The sequence below is a fragment of the Cornus florida genome, unplaced genomic scaffold (assembly GCF_030987335.1).
Source record: "Cornus florida cultivar Cherokee Brave unplaced genomic scaffold, ASM3098733v1 CherokeeBrave_3.0.0_Hap2_Chr08, whole genome shotgun sequence".
NCBI classification, from domain to species: Eukaryota; Viridiplantae; Streptophyta; class Magnoliopsida; order Cornales; family Cornaceae; genus Cornus; species Cornus florida.
This window is the reverse complement of record NW_026775578.1, coordinates 47,442,436-47,447,805: the sequence shown is the minus strand read 5'-3', so window position 1 is coordinate 47,447,805 and position 5,370 is coordinate 47,442,436. Positions and strand designations below refer to the sequence as shown.

The window sequence follows — 5,370 nt, the reverse complement described above, 5'->3', positions numbered from 1 at the left end:
GCTATCACAGGTAGTCCAACTTATACTACCTATGCTTAGGTAGTAGACGCCGCTCTACATCAGTATCAGTTAACCGTGGACATCAAACAGGCCAAGGGTGAGGAGTGGAGTGACAGAGACTCTACTAATCAGTCAGCTGAGAAAGGGAATGGAAACGGTCACTAACAGAATGACAAGGGCAAGTTCCAGGGACAGCAGCCTTGGAAGAAGCACAAGGGTGGATCGGATGCTCCCAAGGATGTGGCACCTGTTCAGCGACAGCAGAATGGGGGACCACAGGCAAGACAGGGTCAACCACAGGTTAACCGACAGAAAAGGCCATTTGGTACTTTCCAGGGTAGTTGCTATAGTTGTGGAGAGTATGGTCACACTTCTAGGCAGTGTCCTACAGCAAGGCAGGGACAGGGACAGGGACGGACAACATATGCAGCAGGGGCAGAAGGCGTCAGTGCCTCTACCAGCTCCACAGGTTCCACGGATTCAGGGACAGACATATCTGGCATTACCGGCACCGCCGCAGCCTCAGGGACAGGCACCGCAGCAGTTACATTATGGCAAGGTGTACAACCCTATGCCACAGGATATGCAGGCACCTCAGGCTGTTGAGGGTAAGTTTCCTATTCATGGTTTACTTGGACGTGTTACACACTCATTTGTAGCTAAGACTTTTGTTGCTTTGTTTGGGATGACGACTCGGGTATGCAGTAGACCTCAGGGTATTTCTACACCGTTGGGCGATACAGCCATTCTTCATGAGAGTGATGGGTCTGTGACACTAGATATCGGTGGACTCAAATTTCTAACCAATCTATTGGTCCTGGACATGCACACTTACGACGTGATACTTGGGATGGATTGGTTGTCTCACTACCATGCCCAAGTTAATTGTTTTGATAGGTCTATTGTATTCACCATACCTGGTCAGGATATGTACGTTGTAGCTATGCCGCGTTCTAGCGGAGTCACTAGCACCTATTTATTCCATATGGAGGAGGACACGGATGAGGGGACTACTGTATCATTGGATAACATACCAATTGTACAGGATTTCCTGGATGTATTTTAGGAGATTCCAGGGTTGCCGCCTAGTCGCGAGATAGACTTTGTAATAGACTTAACTCCAGGCACTACGCCTATTGCTAGGGCACCGTATAAGATGTCACCAGTGGAGATGCGAGAGCTGGGGGATCAGATTCAGCAATTACTCAACCAGGGTTTTATTCGTAGGAGTACTTCACCCTAGGGAGCACCAGTTATGTTTGTAAAAAAGAAAGATGGTTCACTTCGGCTGTATATAGATTATAGGGAGTTGAACAAAATTACTAGTCGTAATAAGTACCCTTTACCCAAGATTAATAATCTTTTTGATCAATTGAAGGGAGCTACTTATTTCTCTAAGATTGATATGCGGTCCAGATATCATTAAATTCGGGTTCGGGAGCTGGATGTTCCGAGGACAGCGTTTCTCACTAGATATGGATCTTATGAGTTTCGGATGATGCCGTTCGGGTTGACTAATGCACCAGTGGTTTTCATGGATTTAATGAACAGAGTCTTCAGGGCTTAGTTGGATCAATTTGTCATTGTCTTCATAGATGACATTTTGATTTACTCGAGGTCAGAGGACGATCATGCTAGACATCTTCGGATAGTCTTACAGACGCTTCGTGAGCATCAGTTGTATGTCAAGTTTGAGAAATGTGAATTTTGGCAGCGGGAGGTGAAATTTCTAGGTCACGTGGTGTCAGAAAGGGGAATAGCGATAGATCCGGCCAAGGTTTCAGCGGTGGTTGAGTGGGGGCAGCTTACTTCACCTACTGAGATTCGGAATTTCCTTAGTTTGGCAGGATATTATAGGAGGTTTATCCAGGGGTTCTCAAAGATTGCAGGACCACTCACTCATCTGACTAAGAAGGGTGTACGGTTCGTGTGGGATGAATATTGTCAGAGAGCTTTTGATGAGCTAAAGACTAGGTTGACTTCTGCACCAGTTTTGTCTACCCCACAGAGCGGGATAGAGTATCTGGTCTATATGGATGCTTCGTTGCAGGTTCTTGGATGTGTTCTAATGCAGGAAGAGCGACCGATTTTGTATGGATCTCGAAAGCATAAGTCTCATGAGCTTAATTATCCAACGCATAATTTGGAGTTGGCAGCTGTAGTATTTGCCTTACGTATTTGGAGGCATTATCTGTTGGGTGAATCCTTTAGGTTGTTTAGTGATCACAAGAGTCTGTAGTACTTGTTCACTCAGCGGGTGCTGAATATGAGATAGCGTAGATGGTTGGAGTTTGTAAAAGACTATCACTTCTCTATACAGTACCATCCAGGGAAAGCGAATGTGGTGGCGGATGCACTTAGTCGCCGACCTGTTGGTAGTCTTTCCGCTTTATTCACTACTGAGTGGAATGCGTTGAAGAAGGTGGATGAATTGTCGGATGCTTTCATGGCTTGCATGGTAGTTACACCTTCTATCATTCATAAGGTTTTGAAGGCACAACTCTCGGATCAGATGTGCATTGACAAAATTGCGGAGATAGCTTCCGAGGAGGTTCCATTCTACTACGTTGGGGTTGATGGAGATTTGAGGTACAAGGGACGGTTAGTGTTACCTTCTGCTGATGATTTGAGGAATGATGTGATGACTGAAACTCACCACTCTGAGTTCTCTGTTCATCTAGGAGGCGACAAGATGTATCAGGATATGAAGCGGCAGTTTTGGTGGGCAGGTATGAAAAGGGATATTACTCTTTTTGTCTCGCGATGTAGTACTTGTTAGATGGTCAAGATTGATCATCAGAGGCTGCCAGGAGCTCTACAACCACTACCAATACCGGAGTGAAAATGAGAGAACATTTCTATAGATTTTGTAAAAGGGTTGCTAAATTCCTTCAAGGATCACAATTCCATTTGGGTCATTGTGGACAGACTAACGAAATCAGCTCACTTTTTGCCTATTCATACTGACTTCACTTCGGAGCAGTTGGCAAGACTTTACATTGCCGAGATTATGAAATTGCACGACATTCCATTGTCTATTATATCGGACAGGGATTCGAGCTTTATGTCAGGGTTTTGGAAGAGTTTTCAGCAGGCTTTGGGTACAGAATTACACCTTAGTACTGCTTATCATCCTCAGACTGATGGACAGACGGAGAGGGTGAATTAGATTATGGAGGATATGCTCCGGTCGTGTGTTCTTGATTTCAAGAGCCACTGAGAGGATTACTTACCACTTGTAGAGTTTGCTTATAACAATAGTTTCCAGAAAACTATTGAGATGGCACCATTTGAAACATTATACGGCCGACCGTGTTGATCGCCTGTTTGTTGGATGAAGGTTGGCGAGAGTAGATTCTTGGGTCCTGCGTTCATCAAGGATATTTCTGAGAAGATAACTCTTGTTAGGAATACATGCGTACTACTCAGAGTAGGCAAATTAAGAACATGTTGAACTTCCTATTACTTTTCCTCTTTTTTGCAGCACTATGAACAAATTAAGTTAATTTGTTCCTATAAGAAGTATATTAGAAAAGACCAAGAAGACCTCCAATTTCCATTCTTTTGGAACACTAGAATATTAATACATACACTAATCATCTCATACTGCAGATAAATTGATTATATAGCTTCCAAAATTTAAGATCACAAAAAGACATGCCTTTGTTAGCATACTCAAAATATCTACTTGATTCAGCTTTCCCATAAAAGAAATGAAAGCATACTAAAACTCTTGAAGTGCTAAACAAGGTTCTTCACTCTGAATAAAGATTCTTCAAGTATATTGACATTCACAAAATCATCTACAAACTCACAAGTTATCTAATTTTCTTTCTCTTACTGTGATAAAGAATTTTTCATTAAAAACCCAAAATGGGTACTCAATTTGTGAAATCTCAACTCTGACCAAGGATTTAAAGGTACAAATAAATGTAACTGTTCATAAAGTTGTAAGGCTTGTAAGAATCTCATTAAATTAAAGAGCGCATACATGGTTAATTATTAGCTTTTTCAACCTAATCGCCACTCCTTTTGCTAATAAACTTTATGATTACGAGAAACTAAAAACCATCAACCCAATAGAGACCTCCCATAGTTTCATATGAAACAACTATCAATAATTTCATTCCCAATAGAAATTAAAAGCAGTGCCCTATACGGATTTCCACATACACATACATAAAACATGAATACATATGTGCAAACCTAACAGCAACAGTCGTCTGCAAATCGCCGAACATACCTTCGCGTCTCTAATGGAGGATTCCAGACTTAAGGTTTTTTCTTTAGGGGGTAGGGTTTGCTCCTATGGCCAACTAAAAGAGGCTTGATGGAAAGAGGAAAAAACATTTTCATAGGTTAGGGCTTCGAGAAAGAGTGATGAACAAACGATCTATCTATGGAAATCAAGTAACCGGCTATAAACAAGCCTTCTATCCGAACCACTGTACCTAAAGAACCACTCACCTTCTCGGTTAGTGTGGAACGATAGTTGAGATCGATAATAGTAGGTCGCATCAACACAGAAAGGAAGCCTCCGGCACCCATACATTAAGGTGAGCCTCATTGCTTTTCGTTCCGTATGACCAGATGGCAGGAGGAGAAACTCCGATTTCAACTTTGATCAACAAAGAGGGATCCCAACCGACCAGATCTGATCTTCATCTTCGATCCGACCAGCAGTGTGTGTGTGGTTTTTTCTGTGTGGGTGTGTGGATTCGTTCCATATGACCAGATGACAGGAGGAGAAACTCTGATTTCAACTTCGATCAACAAAGACGGATCCCAACCGACTAGATCTGATCTTCATCTTTGATCCGACCAGCAGTGTGTGTGTTTTTTTCTGTGTGGGTGTGTGGATTTGTCTACTAAATATATATATATATATATATATATATTAGAAAATATCAGCCGGAATAAGACCCGCCAATATTAATTGGCTTTCTACCACGGTTGAGCATGAACCGTGGTAGAAAGAGTTTAAATATAAATCTAATATAAATTCTTTTTTATCACCGTTACTTATGAACCGTGGTAGAAAGATTATTTTTTACCACGGTTATCCATTAATCGTGGTAGAAGACCCTCTTTTTTACCACAGTTACTCATGAACCGTGGTAGAAGACCCTTTCTATCACGGTTTTAAAATAACCGTGGTAAAGGGTCTTTTACCACGATTTTTTTAAAACCGTGGTAAAAAGTGCTTGGTAAAAAACTGTTTTTCTTGTAGTGAACTTTATGCTTAAATATAAGAAAAATTAAAAAATGCGAAACTTTAACATGTTAATTTTAGTTTGGATGGTGGGAATTTCGTTTTATCATTTTTTTTCTAGTGCTCTTTTAACATATGTGACTTGTGGACAAGGGCCA

At 41.6% G+C, this 5,370-nt stretch overlaps 1 long non-coding RNA gene across 1 annotated transcript; it reads right to left on the bottom strand.

The window, feature by feature from the left end:
* Positions 1-4,096: 4,096 nt before the first annotated feature.
* Positions 4,097-4,864, bottom strand: LOC132271617 (uncharacterized). Its single transcript, XR_009469748.1, has 2 exons — positions 4,468-4,864; positions 4,097-4,326 (listed from the first exon to the last, which is right to left on the bottom strand). It is a non-coding gene; the product is annotated as an uncharacterized LOC132271617 (long non-coding RNA).
* Positions 4,865-5,370: the final 506 nt, after the last annotated feature.